The 18,634-nt window shown below is 45.5% G+C and overlaps 1 protein-coding gene across 2 annotated transcripts in view; it reads right to left on the bottom strand.

The window, feature by feature from the left end:
• The window catches only part of SEC63 (SEC63 homolog, protein translocation regulator), a 564,354-nt gene that overhangs the window by 393,220 nt on the left and 152,500 nt on the right, over positions 1-18,634 (bottom strand). The gene's annotated exons all lie outside the window — the stretch shown is intronic.

Here is an 18,634-nt window from a genome sequence, read left to right as displayed (position 1 = left end):
TTCCTCTTCGTTTCTTGCTGGGGGGGATTTTTCACCCGGGTTTCAAAAACCACATGGACCAACATAGGTACTTTTCCCTCACTGACTTCGAAGTTCAGATATTTGAGACTGGACAATGATACGGATTTTTTTAAATTTTTTTTTTCCTTTGAAAAACTGCTGTGGTTTTGCTGCTACACTAAGAATCGTGATTTGCATTGTATGGTTTTGGACCTATTCAAGTTTTGATGGGGGAAAGGGGTAATACTGGAGTAGCAACACTTCAGAGTCATCTCTGTCCTACCCATGATGCACTTTTAAATGAAGAGTTAGAATATTTTATTGGCTAATATACTTTCCTTGTTATTTTTACAAAGGCCACCTTTATCCTTTCTAATGCCATATTTTCAGTGTTACACTTTTATGGCTTTTAATTTTTGATTTGACAGATGTAAGAAGCAGCATGAATAGTTTATACTGTGGTTTTTCAGAGACTGAATGCCAAGAGAACTCAGTAAATGTTTATTCTTCTCAGCTTTCTCTTTAAATTCCCCTAAATAGCGCCCCATTTGGGAACAGAGCAAGAGTGTTGAACTAAAGACCAAAATTCCCTCAAGGTGTAAAATAATCTGAGGGGAATATTTGCTGGGTGTCACGAAAGACTTGGATGAAATTTCAACCCTGATGGTTTTCAGTGATCCAGGAAGGCAGTGAGACAATCTCTCCATATGCATAGCCCTTTCATGATAATTAGAATGGTATGGACAAACCAATGAAAACAAGGGTAAAATGAGAAAGATCCCCCATGATTCTGTTTCACTGTTTGCTTTCTCCTGTCATGGTTAAGAGAAATGTGCAATTTGATCCTCAATCAGTGGGTGGAGGATAACAGGGTAGAATTTACTTGTGTGCACTTGTACAGTTGTAGCCAAGAGTCCAAAAGTACACTAGAGCATGTTATACTGGCACTGAATTGGTAAGAGAGTTGTGGAGTATCCCATTCTGACAAATAAAAAAGAAAAAAAAAAGAAAAGAAAAAAAATACAAAAACGCGTAAAAACCCCACAAAAAATCAAAAAGAAAGAAAAAAAACTTAAAAAAAAATTTCAGATCACCTTGTGATTCAGTGTAACTGTTTACTAACTCGAATAAAGCAATTGTTCACTCTTGAGTGTTCAGAGTACACCTTTTCTATAAGGCTGCTGCGGGGAAGAGAGGAGGGAGCAGAGTCTCTGTGTCAGTGGTGCTGGGAGCAGGGCAGCAGAGGCAGTTGAACCAGAGCCTTGTAGTGATGGTGCACTATGAGCACTATGTATATACTGTATTTCTATATTTTCCTTTGTACAGATTCACTTAAGTCAAGCTACTGTTTTACAGGTGCTCCTTATTTATTAGAGCTGTGAAAGCTTGGAAGTCACACCGGGCGAGTAAGCTCGCTTTTTAAAAAAACAAACAAACAAACGAAAAAATCAACAAAAAAAAAAAGGGGTGGGTGGGGAGGGGAAACCAACAACTCCTGAGCCTAGGGAGAGAGCTCAAAGGCATTTTGATGAAACATCTTCAAGAGAGCAAGAATCTGAAGCACCCTCAGCGTGCTCTGCTTTCCTTTCGGTCTTGCAGCGCTTTTCTCTCTCCCTGACTGGTGTCAGATTTATTAAAACAAAATAAATCTCCAAGAAAAAAAATGCACTTAAATGTGCTGTTGTTTTATTTTTCTTTTTTTTTCCCCCACCTCTTTGTGCATGCAGTTATTCATTCCTATACCTGCCTGGTCACAGACAAGAAGACCCCTGAGTCTGAAGCCACAGAAAAATATGTGTAAGTTGTTCTTGAAAGCTGTATCCATGTCCCTTCCATCTTCATGCCTCCCTTGACACTTCTCACTTTCTGCAGTGTTTAAGGCATGGGGAGAAAAAAACCCTGCACTTAGCACAGTGCAGAGTTGGGTCCTGATCTTAGAGAAGATCCCTGGATAGATCCAGTGGCTGCAGCTTCATTGATTTCAGGAGGATCTGTGCAAGCACATTTTTCACATGCTGCCTCTGGGGCAATGTACAGGGAGTATTCTGCCTGCCTTTCGTGAGGATGGGGCTTTTCTGTGCATGAGCTCCCCCTGAAATCAGAGGTTCTTCAAAGGACCAAACTCCACCCAAGTGCCCCCAGACCTCTGCCCCAGCTATCTCACACAACAGCGTTTGCTTCCCAGCTCTTGGCCGGCACAGCCAGCGCTGTTGATGGAGGGCTTGGAAATGTCCGGTGAGCTTTGGAACTATTTGACTGATTTCATTAACCAGCCATGTAAGGCAAACAACAACAGCCTAAGCATGCCTGCTTGGAAGGGCATGTAGAGTAAAGCCTGTCTCCCTAGTAAACAGCTTGCTGCATCTCTATTTATTCATCTGAACTTGGCTGTAAAACGAAGGCCGTGTGTATTGATTTTGCTTTTGTCAGTGGTCCAGAATTGTTAGCACACATTTTCACTCTTCTGAAAAACAACAGACTCTTTAGAGAAATCTTTCTCTCTGGTGAACTGGTTTTCTTTTCCAGAAATGGAATCAGCTTGTCAAAAATCATCAGGACAGCAGAGGTAGAGAAAGTGATCCAGGCTAGAGTTTGTTTCACATGTTTCCAGTGATCACAAACTTGCCTTAGCTTTCCTGAGAATTTGCTCACCTTATACTTTCTTAACATCTTGCCCCAAAATTCAGAATGTGAACAACTCCTTTGAACAGCTGAATCAGTTCATTGTTTGCTATTGAAAAAATATCTCCAGCTGCATATATGGAGAGGAATATCCAAGTATACATAAACCTTGAGGAAAATGCAGACCAAATGGTACAATACATTATTCAAGAGAAACCTGCTTTATTTCTGAGGCCAAATCCATCCCTTGTACGATGCCAACAAAATGAATGGAATTGCACAAAGGATGTAGAGGTCCTTTGCAATTAGCGGGAACCCAGTGAACACTTGCGGATCGGTGCTCTCCTGCTGCTGACATTATTTATTGAGCACTGAGTCCTAATAGCCAAGCCAAGCTCTTTCCTGGGGAACTTGCCATCAAGGAGCCAGACAAAGAAAATCCCGTGCACTGGGAGATACAGGGGAAGGTTCCTGCGTGCAGCAGCCACGGCTCCAGCTCTTGCACTCAGTTTTGGGATGCAGAGACAGTCTGCATCAGCAGAGCGAGGAGGCTTTGCCTCGGGTCTCAGAGCAGCTGGCCGTGCGTGCATCCCTTCACACTGCCCAGGCAGAGGGGGAGTTTGCTGTGATCAAGCTGCATGGGGCCTTCTGCTAGCACTGAATTCTTGCTGTCAGCGAGAATTTTGCCCTTGTGATAAAAGGGGGTCTGGGTACTGCAAGGACTCTGCATTAATTTCCTCCCCTGCTGTAGATGATTTTGAGGGCTTTATTTTTTTCAGATCTACTACACATGACAGTTTTTTGAGTGGCCCGATTCCGTGAATACGGATGTCCCTCAAAATGAAAACAATTTGTGCTTTTTCCATGCTAAATTATAGAAATAAATTTGCTTTGTTCAAATAAGTGCTGTGAGCCAAATCTGCAAGGATGCTTATCCAAGTGAGATATCCCATTCTGAGGTCCATATTTGGACACTCAAATCAACACTCAGCCAAACACATGCATGAGGCATTTCAATGCCATTTGGAGTGTCCATATATAGAACTGGATGCCCAAACTTCATTGCCTTTGTTTTAAAAATAGACATGGAATATAAAGACATCATTTAATAATAACAACTATGACAAACATTCTATGTGCAAACTAAGAGCAAATTTGCTGATGCTGGTTCAGGTTGTTTCCCCTGGAATTGCTCTGGATTTATCGAGGTGTAACTTGGGAAAGAAGCAGTCTCTTAAGTTGTTTTGCCTTCCACTCTCACTGGAAGTTGATTTGATATTTGGGATCTGTGAGTAAGGAAAGGTGGTACTCAGTATCTACACATGTGCAGCAGAGGGAGAGAGAATCCAGAATTGAGTTGAACCTGCTTCACACTGAACATAACAGCTGAAATGTTTTTAAATGGGGAAAACAGCTTTTCACAGGCTTACATACATTTTAGTTGTCATTTATATGGTATTGAGCAAAGAAATGCATTGCTACCTTGAGCAATACCGGGGCATTTTGCACAAAACATGGGAAGCACCAGCAAAACACGGAGAGGTGTGAAAAAGCACAGCAGAACAGCAGCTTCTGGCTGTTTGCTTCCAGGAATGGTGGGAGCATGGCTCCGCAGAGGTGCAGTGGATGCTGACTGCAGGGCACTGCAGCCCCCCCAAGGGGCACAGGGTATCTCACACAGGGGTGCCCCTCTGCCTGGCATGTTGGCCTGTCGAGACCTGCTGGGATCTGAAGTTCTGTGACAATGTAAAGAACAGACCTGGCCACAAGGAAGAAGAAGATATAGTAACTTTGGCCACTGACACTCTCTTTTCTCCAAGCTGTTCCCTGGTCTCTAAAGTATCACCTATCTGTTGGAGCAGATGTGTCCCAACCACTTCACCCACTGTCCTACTGAAATAAGTTTTCCAAGGATACTCAAGATGCAGAGAAGCAGCCAAATGCCCAGGATCTTTCCTTACAAATGATGCAAACATCTAAAAGTTGTGTGTCCCTACATCAATAGTCGAGGCACATGACTGTCACCAGAGAAGGGGCAGCCTCACCTGCTCCCTCTTGGAGCTCTGTGGCATCTGAGCAGCCCACCCTCACTGCAGGTGGACTCCTGCCCCTGGTGGGAAGGAAAGTTTTTTATTATTTGCTGGTAAGATAGTTGGGAACAGAGATATGGTGTGATTCCCAGCTCTCAGCAGGCCTGCTTTTGAAGGAGCTTGCTGGACCTTAAAGTTTAGTAAAAGAAAAAGGCTTGAGGAAGAAGGAATGCTGCCTTCTTTTCCAGAAAAGTGTTGTACTCTGGAGGTTTGCTGAGGGACCAGGAGACTCAGCTTCGCTCCCCTTCCTCAGCTGAAGGAATCTAGCCCACACAGGCACATGCAAAACAAATTGTTGAGAGAGGCTGTTATCCCTTCCCATGTCCCAAGCCAGAATAGATGTGATACAATCTGTCTTGGCTGGTCTACTGGGGCACAAGTTATGCCAAGAAAGGCAGGAGAGGGTCTCTTCATTTTGCAGGGAAGAGATGCAAAGATGACATCCACAGTGCCAGGGAGAGGAAGCACAGTCCTCCAGTTAGTGCTTGAGGCTCTCTCCTGGAACAAGGGCATCTGCTCCTCCTTCTAAAAGGGCTTTAGAGTTGTTGCATTTGCTGACCCATTACAGAGCCCACTTCTGAAGCCAAGGAAGCCTCCCCCAAGCCAGCTCCAGGAGTTCACTTCAGCATGCTGCAGCCCCAGTGTCCTCCAGGCTTCCTGAGCCCTCTGCACAGCAGGACAGAGAGGGCAGGCAGCCAAAGAGCTCCCTGGGGCAGCAGCTTTGGAGCAGGGGAGTGTGCCAGGCTGGCAGGGCTGCCCTGACACATCTGCCCCACATGTGCTGGGTGACGCTGGCCCTCATTACCTGCCCTCCCCTGAGCACCTCGGGACAGAGATGTGGTTTCTCCTTCTTGCCAAAGGAGATTGACTTACTGCATCCCAGTTGCTGTCATGGCCTTTGGCACAACAGGCCTTATGTGAAACCTAATGTTTGGGCACACACACACACACAGGACTCGGGAACAGCCCGCTGTAGAACTCCCAGGTATCTCCCAAAACACATGGCTGAGCAGGGGCCCGAGTGCTGAACACGGCTGGATGCTGGGGAAAGATCCCTGTTGCCTGCACACCCTCACTAGAGATCCAGCAGGATGATTTATGGGCAGGTCAGGTAGAGGAGCTGACACAGAAGGGTCAGAGAGGATGGGTGCCAGCCCACAGGCTTATTGTCGGTCTACATCCAGGGAATGAGGTGGGAAGAGGGGGGAGCGTGAGTCAAATTCCTTAATAACGTGAATTATAAAATCATTTCCTGTGTTAGGGGTTAGGAAAGAGAGCGCAGGACCCGGAGATCTTCCAAACAGAAAACAGCTTTTGTTAAGGCTTTTGGCCTAAGGAGTTTGAGGAGGACTGGGGGGAGCGGTGGGAAGGGAAAGTGCTGGCACATTTTTGGCTGGAAGCCTCAGACAACATATTTTTTATTCTAGTCTTTATTTTTCAAAATAAAATTATGGCAAAGAAGCAACAAAGACGGGGGAAGAGGGTGAAATTCAGAGGAACAGTACCCAAGTATATCCCACTTCTTTCTGTCCCTGCCATTAAACACACAGGGTGTCCTTTATTATATACAGTAGCGGGATTAAGTCAGCAGCCCAAAGGCCAGGAATGCAACAAGATACTTCTATACTTATTGATCCTTTTTGGTTTTTTAGGGAGATTGTTTTCATGAAAGTTTAATTCACCTTTTCTAGCTTTTGAGTCTAACTGCCACACATTTTATCCCTCTTCTTTGTGAAATGCTAAATCCATCGGTAGGTTTTAGTTTTCCTGGTGTAACTTTTCAGAAACTGTATATCTGCATAGCAACCCCACTGCAGGCAGCTTATGTCACGGTATCACATGTCAGAAAGATGAAAAGAACTCCAAATCTGAGCTGCTCTGCTAACTTATGTCCCCCATTCTCGGACATATATCTTCTGTACTTAATATAAGTGTCAGGAAGGCAACTTCAAGGCCAGAGAGGTGCAAAGTTTTATCTCGGAGATGACAAAAAAAAAAAAAAATTACCTCAATTGAGCCTTATGCGGACAGTCAAGTGAGAAACAAAGATTGTCTTTTTCCTCCTCTCCCTGTTCCCCCTGACCCCCACCTCCCTGTGTCCCTGTTGTCTGCTTCCAACTGCAACCTGAGCCTGAATCCTGAGCCCAGTGTCCAGATTAGAGATTGTTGACTCAGATTTAGTGGTGAAACTTGAGCCAGGCCCTGTTGATGGCACAGCCTTGAAGGAGCAGGTTTACTTCAAGCCAAAAGGGAGATTACATGTCAGACGAGAGCCTGCCTTTTCTTTATCACAAACTTCCTGATCTCCCTCTGTCCTAATAGTGTGTGTGTGTCCCCCCCGCCTTGTGCCCATTTTCAATTCCTTCTATAGGGTGTCATAAATCAGGAAATTAGCGAGTGTGTGCCTGCCCTTTGCCACGGGCAGAGACAATGAGCTTGCTGTGTTTGTAACCACTGGGTAGCACTTAACATAATCAATGGAGAGCTACGTGCAGAAAGGATGAAAAATTTGGTCTCGGTCTGACCACTTACAGGGTATTTCTCATCACCCAGGCAAGCTGCTTTTATGAGAATATGACATGCCCTGGAAGCTTGCTCTCCATTTTGCAGGAGAGTCATTAAAAGAAATCATTACATGTTTTTTTTTGTTCCTTGGCACACACGCTGCTTTTCCTTGGCTTCTGATTTCATCCATCTTTCAGGCGCTTCGTGCCTTTAGTAATTTATGTGCAAGATTTTTCCAAACCTCCAAATGTTTTTCCATTTGGCAAACTGTGGAAGCCTCCACAGAATGTAACTGTAGAGTTTTCTTGTACTTCAAAACATAAGCCCTGTTAGCACAAAGATGCATCTAATACTTGTAATCCTGTACATAAAAGCTATAAATTCATCTAAGACAATCAAAGACATCATTCCTTCTTGTGAGTCTTTACCAGCCTTGTTGCTGTAACAAGGCTGATACATGGAAGGAGAATTTCTCTACCAGCATTGTTGTTTTCTTTAACTATAGTTTTTGGAACCTTTATGGTGCCATATGGAGAACTATTTTATTCTGCTGCTGGTAGCTTTCTCAGTACAGGCTATAAATTAGATAATTTTCCTTGTGTCTGATAGCCACACACTATCAGTCAGACACATTTGCTCTCACAGGAAAATCCAGGAGAATTCAAAAGAAAGAGATAATCTTCCCACCATATAGAATCTAGTGGAAATTTTTATTCCCTACTCTAATACTTACAGGAGTTGATTTAAAAAAAGTACCATGTATTCCAGTGTCCATTAAGCTCACAGGTTTGTAGACTGCTTTTTACAGAAGTCTCCTCACACTGCTCCTGTCCAGCCCCTGTCTTTTGACAGGGATGCATGCTGATGAATACTCTGGCCGGGCTTTTTAAGGGCCCCTAAGGGGACCAAGAACTCCTATGCATTTTGGGGAGACTTAAGGAGGTCGCCCAGCAGGGTAAGCATGGCTTCAAGAAGCAGTTAGGCTGCCATGAATTTCAATCTGGGCTGCTGTGGCTTTCTTCAGGAATGCAAACCCAAGGGAAGATTCATTAAATGTTTTTGATAATGCAGTCCAGTGAGTGACATCCCTGAAATAGCAGGGTATGTAACCACGAGAAAAGAGATCTTTTTTCAGCCATCCATGCTCCTGGGAAATTATCAGACACTGAGGAACAGGAACAGTATCCTCGCTTTTATTTGTTTATTTTCAAAATCCCTAAGTAGTTTACAAGGTTGCACTATAAAATACTTTCATTTGCTGGAAGTCCCAATTGGACCAGGTTCCTGAAGAAAGTCTGTTTTGCCAGCAGAAATTGGTCCAGTGCAGGCCTAATGTATTATTTACACAGAGTTGTGCTTCATCCTTGTCTTTTCAGCATGTAGTGCCCTGCTTGACCTGGAAATAAATTCTCAGTGAGACTATAGAATAACTGGTGGGATAAGTAGCTTCAACAGTCCTTTACCCAAACTCCTGCATCTAAACTGAATTTACATAGGAAGAACTCTCTATGTTTCACTTAAGAAAGGACATCTCAGTTGGCTGCCAGTGCAAATCCCCCAGAATCAGTCTGGATCTACCATGGGAGAGGAGAGAGGTGAATCAGACCAGCAGCAGGGACTTCTTTTTTAAAGAAATGAGGCTGAACACTGAGAGCTTTGACAGTCTATTCCTATCTTAGTGTCCATCTTAGAGTCAATCCAAGGAAAGTGGAGGGAAGGGTCAGTGAAATTGTTCCAGGCAGCTCTGCTGGGATGGAGAGCAGAGTTGGTCTCTTATACGTCATTCCTCAGGCTGCCAAGCTATGATGACATTTCTCTGAGACACACATGACATCCGCATTAAAGGCTGAAGATGTCATTGCAACCTGAGCTACTACGGTGAATTGATCGCCGTTATATCACTTTCAAATAAACGATTCCCTTACTAAATGAAATTAAGAGTACTTTATCAGTGTGGGTGTGAGGCACATTTTCTTCTCGAAATTTCCTTCCTCTGAAGCGAGTCTAGACTTTTGCTTATCTTACTGGGTTGATAAACTAGCACGCTCTATTGTCAACATACATTAAAAAATACTATCTAGGTGGTAAGGGAGAGAATGTGTGGAAAAGACTAAGATCACCTGAGCATAAGTATATGCTTTGCCCAGGCTATTAAGCTGCAGCGCCTTTTACCATTTTCACAGCTCTTTTTTTTAAACCAAGTCTTTGTTTTTGACTGGCTGAGTGCTTTCCCTGCTCTCTCAAACTGCTCTGCAGTGCATCCAGTTTGCTCTTCCAGAACTGATTGACTAGTACAGCAGGTCACCACCCCTGCTGAAATCAGCCAACAAGCCGACCATAACCCCAGCACATGTTTGTGGTTTATAGGCCAAATGAGAGCCCCGCAGACCAGTGAAATACCAGCACCACAGATGTGGAACCTGGCCACTCCACACGAGCAGCACAAAGCCCCGTCCTGCCCAGCTGGGCTGGGACCTCCAGAGGAGCAGAAGGTCTGAGAGACTAATTAGCCTGCAGAGCCAACACGCTGGCCTATGCTCCATCATTCTGATCGGTCCTCCAGTGAAATGCCACATGAGTGAAGTCAGATGAGGCCCCTCTGTAACTTCACCTCGGAGTCTGGCAATCACCTGGGTTCATGATGTTCTCCAGAATGTGCCAGCCAGCTCTGCCAGGCTCTGCCACTCACCCCAGCTGGGCTGGGGTGGCCAGCCAGACTCATTACCACAGTCTGCACTGCTCCTGTACTCCGAATGAAAAGTGGGGACATAAAAACCATGACACCTCCGGGAAAAAATGCATGTCGTTTTTTTTTCTTTTTTGGTTACAGACGCTGCTGGTAATTACTGAGGAAAAGAAAGACCAGCAGCTCTCAGCAGGACCCCAAAGAGATGGAGGAAGGCACAGCCCATGTTAAACCAGCCTCTTTTGTTCAAAGCACGTGTTATTTCTCTGCTTAAAAAGCCAAGACGCCTTCTTGTGCTTTCTGTCAAGACAGACACAAATGGTCTTTGCGGTTAATATCGGTTTCTAAAATCTCAGAGGCCTCTTGCGGTGCAGATTGCCGCTGGAGCATCGAGAAGGTGCGATTCAAAGAGAAGGTGGGGAACAGCAGCAGCCCTGAGACCCACTGCCAGGCAGAGAGAGACGCCGAGCCCACGTCCTGCTGCCACAACGGGCCAGTTCTGACGCCGAGCGATTTGAGCCCGCACGGAGCGGGGCGGGGGCGGCAGGGATGCTCCCTGAGGATGTAGGAACGAAGGAACGCGCGGGGTCCCGGCGAGCGCGGCTCATCGCCGCCCGCCGCCCGCCGCCGCCCCCTGCCGGCCGCTCCCCGGCACTGCGGGCTCCCTGCGGGGGCTGCCCCGGGCGGCAGCGCGGACCGGGATCGCCCCGAGCCCATCCCGCCGCCGCCACGGCCCCGCTCCGGAGGGACCCGCGGCCGCCGCCTGGCGCCGCCGCCGCCCGGGGCCGACGTGCGGGCCGGCAGCCGCCAGGTGTCAGCCGCGCTCCGGGCAGGGGCCCCGCCGCTGGCTGCGCCCGACGGCCGCTCCGCTGGGTGCGCAGCCGGGACCCGGGGAAGGGTCGGAAACCGCCGCCCCCTCCGCCGCTTCTCCCCGTGGGGTGATGGATGGCGAGGGACGCTTTTTGCAGCCCCTGCTCTCAGGATGGCTTGTAAGCAGTCAGATGTCGGCCGTGGGTGATGCCCGGGGCTCTGCGGGGTCCTGCGGATATGAAAATTTCGGTGTTCAAGGAAGATCCATGAAGGATGCGGAAGAACCTACTTGCGTCAAAGGCATTGAGATCTCTGAGAGGTTTCAAGGAAGCGAAGCACTTCAGAAGGAATTAGAGACCCAAATGTTGTCAGAGTGTGTGTGGTTCAGCGGCAGAAGTGCCACCGTAGATCTCTGGGACCAGGACTGCCGTGTTTTGAGCTGGCAGCACAAGTCCATGGCTCTAGAACGTTATCACACGGAGGTTTGTGGGGCTGCTGGGTTTTACACCCGCTGCGGGCAGGTGCATCTCTTGCAGGACTGCTCTAATGCTACACTCGGTCTCCAAAGGAATGACATTGCCAAGGTCCTTGCCGTGGGATACCTCTCATTCCTGCTGGTGGTCCTGCAAGCTTCTCTTCTCCAGGCCTTGATTCCCTGCTGGGAAGCCATCACACAGGATCTGGCAGCTCCAATAAACCTGGAGTCAGTGAGCTGATGGATTTTGCCAACAAGATCCACCAGTTCTTTGCAAAAATGGAGTGGCTCTGTTGGAGACCAGTATGCACCATACTTAAAATGTCTCCTTTTATTGGTGGGAGACAGGAAACAACAGAGTGATTAACTTATTCCTAAAGTATGTACTTAACTCATGGAAACAGAGAAGCTTTTTTTTTTTTTTCTGCTTTGTGCAGAGTTATTTATGATGTCTACTGAGGAGCCAGGTCCCAAAACAGCGTTCCTTGTCCCTCGGGTAAAGAGCAGGAAACTGACTTCTCACCTGTTCTTCATTATGAACTCTAGAGTTCATTGCAGATTGACATTGGCTTCTACTGTGTATAAACTTACAGCCAACCTTTGCAGGGCTGTGAGCGGTCAAATGATGTCTCAGACAATGCTTTGTCTGCACCTGGAAATGCAAACCCTGGAAGGGAAAGCAGAGCACATTTAAAAGGAAATGATCCCATTCTGGGACTGTATCTGATCCAAAGAATCCTTTAGAAGTGACGATTTCTTGGATTAGCTCTGTTAATCCCACATGATGTCAGGATGATCTCTCCATGGCTCTCCTTTTGAGTTATGCTCGTGAGCAGAGGGTGAAGGCTGCTCCCCCACGTATGGTCTGCTACACCTAGAGAGCTGAGATGGTGTTTTTGGCAGAGGATAGCTCTGGATTCTGCTTCCATGTAGCTGATTTTATACTTTGTTCTCTAAAGTATTCAGGCACAGAAAATGCCTCATTGAGGAGGTTTCTTCTTCTCAAATAAAAAGGGCATATGCAGATTTCCTGCAGATTATATTCCATAGAAACAAAAACAAAACCAAAGAGCATATTTACAAATAAGCCTTGTTGTAGGATGCCCTGAGTCAGGTGGGGAGTGCAAGGCACCACTTGCACTCTCACTTAAACAGAGAAACCAATAGAAGAAATTTCACTTCAGGATTAGAATTAACCTAAATTGGATGTAGAGAGCAACGTGAAAGATAAAAAGAAACAAAGAATTAATATTTCTTCATGTCCAAAGGATTTTTTTTTTGTAAATGTGATCAGAGAAAAACAGTTATTTCCACAGTTTGAATGAAATTACAAAGGGGGAGTAGATCTTTAAACAATAGTTCCCACATACTCCTTTGGGATTTTATCTGCAAAAAGTTCTGTAAACTTTCTGTATCTTTAGCTGTACTGTTAATCTCCATCATTAAAATTAATCGATAAAACACCAATTACCACTATCTTAAAAAAAAAAAAAGATTACTTTTCTGCACCTTTTTTTTCAGGAATCCTTTTTTGGAAAAGTACAAGAAATATGTAGGGTGAAGAGCAGTGACACTGTTTCTTTGAAATTCTTTACTGCCCCTGTCCTGCCCATGTCCTTGACAGTCCCTTTATTTTTATGGCTTTCCCCAGTTTTTCTGACTCAGAGGGGAAACAGACCTGATCTTGTTCCACAGGCAACACTGGGGGAAATAATGCTGTGACCTCTAGACCACCTACTTACAGGTGTGTGCATCTTTATGGCTGTTTCTAGGGCAGGCTCCATCCCCTGTGGAAGAAACCCTTCCACAGCAGCTGTGGGTAGCCTCAGAGCGTTGGAACAGAGCACAGCTAATGAATTGCCTGTTAATGCCCCATCCATGCTTATGACAGTTAGTAAAGGCACTGGTGACAAGGTAATTTTTAATAGGATGAGCAGTGTGTCAGAATACTAATAAGGCACTAAAAGAAGTGATTTCCAGGGCAGTCACCTCATTGCTCAAGTGAAAGAGGGGATAATTCCCTCCGGCCTTTTCCTCAGAGCTCCCAAGGACTGTCACCTATAACGATCCAAATTCCACAGCCTCTTCTGAACTACTACTTAATTGGGAAAGTACTTCAGAGAAAAAAAGAAAAAAGAGACTATTCTGCAAGCCACCGAGTTTCCCAAACCTCACTGAGCTTTACTTAAGCCTTGCTTAAGGGTTCAACTAGACTTGGAGATTTCAGCTAGTTTAGGGTTAATTATTTGTGTTGTCAAAATAGTCCCTGCCGGTGACTGAGCCCCTCAGGGTCACAAACTGTCTAGAAAATAGGAAAAAACAATCCAAAGACCTTGTTGGCACGGAATAAGATGAATGCCAGCCCCTACACATAGACTGGCACAAGAATACCATGTAATAACCCATGCTTGGTTGAGTTGGACCTGCTGACCTGGACATAACTGTGGGGCAAATACATGGGTACTGAGGATGGGTAGCAAAACCAGTAGGAAGCGTGAAAAGGTTTCCATGCAAAGGACAGATGGATGGATACATCTATCCTTCCAAGGAGAGAATCACAGAATAATGGCAAAAGAGGGGTAGCTTAAATAGAGCTACTTACCTTTCACAGCGTGGAAAGAAATGAAGAAGTCAGTATGAGGATTTCTTAGCATTGCATATTAATGCCATTGCCACAGTACTTCAGAGGCAGAGGGACTTTTAAAAGGATAACATGTTTACAGAAAGATAAACAGAGTTAGCTTTTCCAGAGCACAAGCTGGCTGTTAGCTGTCAGGGACTGGCAAAACACCTGGGTATATCTGTGGTTTTTGCATTTTCTTCTGATGCTTCCATGGAGGGCCAGTCAGGGAGATGCTACACTCTGAAATGGACTCAGAGCTCCTAGGCAAGTCTGCCATGGCTAAGGCAACCACTTGCACACATAAAAACCAGACAAGCCGATCCTTTGATGATACAATGGTAAACCCTGAATCTACACACGCTCAGTTGTTGGCATTTTGTGAGCCTTGTGCCCTTATTTTTCACCCATTGGTGCAGTAAATGCAGGGTGCAAGACAGGATAATATTGGCAAGGTTAGTCCCTCGTATGGCAGGGAAACCATTACATCTTACCTGCTGTCAGGAAATGTATCAAGGACTACTCTGTAGAAAAATGCTGTCTGTTGTAGATCACTGGCTTAATAATGGAAAAGAAACACACTGACCCCTCAGTCTGGAAAAGTTACTACATTTTACTGCAAATGTGCCTGAAATACATTGCAAAAAATGTGTCCCGGTCAGATTTCTTTGGAAGAAACATTACAATCCTCACTTCTGGAAGGAACCCCACCAAAATCAATGAAACCATTCACTTTAAAAGCTTATTAATGTGAGAGCACGTTTACTTTACAGGAACCAGTGGCAAGAGCCCTCTCTTACCAACCAAAGATTTATCTACCTCACGAGGATTTATTGCTCTGAAGCTAAGGTTGAAACGTGTATATCTGTATATCCCTGTAATTACAGTATGTGTCCTTTCAATTGCTTCATATATCTTAGAGACTCTGAGTGGCCTGATAGCTGCATGTCAGCGAGATGTGAACTGATCCTCTAAGAGCCTTTGTGCTTAAATGTAATGGTTTCCAAGCACTTGGCATCACTGATACCCCTGGTTTTAATATTAGCATCATCCTGGTCACAGGTAGGGTTGTTAAACAGTAGCCAGTCTGCCTTTTACAAATGATAACTGCTTTTTATTAATATTTTACATTTTCCTCTAACCTCTGCCAGCAGCCCCAGCTGTTTGTTCCAAACCTCTCCTGGAAGCTTTTAGCCTGACTTGGATTAGCTCTGCAAAAATCACTGTTGCTGTTTGCTTCATCCTGGGGGAGGAAGGGATTTGGAGGAGGAGGAGGGGAGGCAGCAGCCTTGTGTCAAGCAGCTTCTGACACAAGAGAAACTTTCTCCACCCATAGTAGATTTGCTGTTAGAGGATCCTTTACCCTTTCTTTCCCATACCTTAGTTTTATTGGATGCAAAATAAACTGTTTTTCTGGCAATCCTCCAGCTTTGGGGCCAGAAACTTCCCTCTTTTAAGGGGACAAGAGGAACAGCACACAAACATGTGATCATTTTTTTTTATTATATTCTTCCAAATTAATGATCATTTGCATTTATGGACCAAAACTGGCAGCTGTCACCACAGGTCTGACATATTCCTGATTGATAGACACCAAAAAAATCTGTGTATATCAGTATTAACCAATACTCACCTGTCCCCACCCAGCCTGGCCTTGTATGTTTGCAGAGATGGGGCACTCACTGCCTCTCTGGGCAACCTGCTCCAATACTTCACCAGTCTCATTGTGAAACATTTTTTCCTTGTATCTCATGTAAATCTATCCCCTTTTAGTTAAGAACCATTACTCCCTATCTTATTGCTACAGGCCCTACTAAACTTGATAACAAAGTTTGTCCCTGTATCTTTCTTATAAGCCCTTTAGGTACTGGAATGTGCTCTGAGGTCTCCCTGGAGCCTTTTCTTCTCTGGATGAGCAACCCCAACTCTCTCAGCCCTTTCAGCCTTCACTGGGAATGTGCTCCAGCACTCTAATAATTTTTGGGGTCCTCCTCTGGACTTGCTCCAACAATTCTGTGTCCTTCCTTTGGAGACCTGGATGCAGCACTTAGGGCGGGGGTCTCACAAGAACAGAGTAAAGGGGCAGAATCTCCTCCCCCCAACCTCCTGGTCTCAATTATTTTGATGCAGCTCAGAGCACAGTTTGGTCTCTGGGCTGCGAGTGCATACTGTTGGCTCAGGTGCAGCTTCTCAGCCACCAGAACCCCCAAGTCTTTCACCACAGGGCTGCTCTCAGTCCTTTCCTCCCCCACCTGTATTGACACTGGGAATTTTCCCAGCCCAGGTGCAGGACTTTGCAAAGTAATGAGGAAAACTCTTTTATTTGAATTCTTGAAGTTGAGCAGCACTGTAAAAGTCTGGGCCAAAAATTAATTATTTTAAGTGACAAGTACTAAATCATTATTTTGGTTTTATCTGAAGGAGATTCTCAGGTAACAGAGTTACAAACGATGATGAGTTGGGTTTTGCTCTGGTTGGGTTTTGCTCTCCCTGGAAGCCACTGGGACAGAGCTGTGGCGTTTCAAGACTGTACAGTTCATGTGGGTTGCCAGTGGGGTATAATATGAGTTGGACTTTGATGATCCTGGTGGGTCATCAAACCTTCTCAGGATAGTCTATGATCCATAACCTGGAGCACCTTTTACTTCTGCACGTTGCAAACCAGCCAGCAGTGCCGAACACCCCACAAACCTTTCTCAGAAACAGCAGCTGGTCACCCAGAGCAAATGCAGAACTTTTGGGGGCCAGGGGTGCCTTCTCCCAGAACTGGATTGGATGGACATGGTGGAGCTCTGTTTCCTTGTCTGGGACTGCTGTGGACAGGCTGTGGTGGGAGAAGTCTTGGTGCACCCTTTCCTGCTTGGCTGGGGCACTGCACTGAGGCTCGCCTTCTTGACCTCGCGGGGTCAGGGGTGCCCTGTGAGGGAAGGCGAGCCAGGAGCCAAGAGCTGTTTGTCTGAGCCTGCTGGGAGTCCAACAGTTCAGCACACAACATCTCTGTCTCCTGTCAGGCGAGGCTGAGTGTCCTTTCCATGGAAACTTGGCGGGTGGTAGGATGGCAGGTCCAGGGAAGCCGGCCAGAACTGCGCTACTGGTGCTCAGGGATTACCAGACAGGATTTTTTGCAAAGCTCTTGTCCTGGGCAAGTCATCGTGGCCTCTCACCCCAAGGTGAAGGGAAATAAATCCTGGGCAGAAATAACATTCTGATTTACAGATGCAAGCCCCTTCCAACATGGAACATGGCAGCTTGAGCAGCTCTCTCTGTCTCAGGGGCTCAGCCTGCCTGCAAACCACAGCGAGGTCAGGAAAGGCCCTCTTTGGGTTAATTCCTCTACCCCAGCCTCACTTCAGGAAAGTTTTCATTAAGGCTGGAACGTTGGTGACAGCTATAACTGAGGCTGCCAAAATTTTTTCCATTATGTTATATCTCCCTGTTTTCACTTTCTTGCAACTATCCAAAAGTTTCACCTAGAAGGCTGAAACTTTCCAGGCCTCCTCTCTAGCTGGAGGTGAAGGTTTTTCTGGAAAGTTGGAAAAAAAATAAAAAGAGAGGGAAAAAATGGTTCTGCTCTTTTTGAAACAGCAACATCCAGGCAGAGGTCATAATTTAAGAGAACAAAATTTAATAAAAGCAAACAGTGCTATTGTACCCTCAGAAATTACACTTTGAATTTTGGATGAATCACCAAGGAATTTTTTTTAATATTAGAAAAGATAACTAATTTTTACTTTCTGTTTTTCTGCATCCTTTCCTTTTAGCTCAAGGCTGCCTGCCGTGTGCTGCTCAGCCTCCAGCTCCCTCTTCTCTCTGTGCACAGCTCCAGGTTTGATGCAGGCTCTGTGACTCGAAGCTCCTCTCAAACCCCTGAGTCGGATCCTGGATGGTTCCTGTGACCAGCAGGGCTCCTCCCTCAGTGCTCATTGCCTGAGGATAGGTCTGATGAATTTGGGGAACCTCTGTAGTGCTGAATTCTGTGTTGTGGTGGGTGTTTAACTTGCAGAATTCTCCATGTGGAGCTTTAATTTGAGCATCCGTTCTGAGCCAGGGGTGGGCTGCAGACTGTTAAACCACATGGCCATGTGGCATGAAACTGTAGGTAATAAATTTACAATATAAAAATCAATTAACACAAATAGTGGTTTTATTTGCAGCAAATGCAGGTGCTGGGATTTCTCTGGTAAGCAAGCAAAGCAGAGAAATCTGAAGCTAAGTAAACTGTAGCAATCAATCATGCTTTCTAATTCAGTTTACTTCTTAAACTGGGGAGTCTCTTACTCAGATTGCTCACTTGAAATTGGTTCTGAGCTAAACAAGGGTTGCAGTTCTAGGTCCTTGCAGCTGGTGTGTGGAACTATACACTTGGCTTAAAATGAACCAGTTCACATTTGAGAACCCCTTCTTCACAGTTCTCTGCAAAAGAAGCAACCAGTCACCTCATTAACCTCCGAAGGAAACCCAAAGTGCACCATTTGTTCTAATGGAGGGGTTTTTTTTCTTCTAATATCACAGATTGCCTTGTCTTGAAGGTTTGCATACCCTTTTGGGTAGTTTTTCTCTGGAGAAGGGGGAAGATCACTGCTGCCCATGGCTACTGTTGATGCTTCTTGCTCACAGGCAGGAACAGGACAGGGTTTGGCTGTGAAGGACCCTTCTCAGTCCCTGCTGATGAGGGAAGGTAGAGCCAACAAAAATACCCAAGTCAATAAAATCAAGACCAAGTTGAAATACTTCAAACTGGATAAATAAAACACAGGAGACAGCTTCATGTGTGGAAATGGAAAATTAAGACCTGGAAATTTAAAGAAAAACCACCCCCTTCCTGC

This window comes from Serinus canaria, chromosome 3 (assembly GCF_022539315.1).
Source record: "Serinus canaria isolate serCan28SL12 chromosome 3, serCan2020, whole genome shotgun sequence".
NCBI lineage: Eukaryota > Metazoa > Chordata > Aves > Passeriformes > Fringillidae > Serinus > Serinus canaria.
Note: the sequence above shows the minus strand (reverse complement) of the source record. Positions and strands in the feature narration are given on the sequence as shown.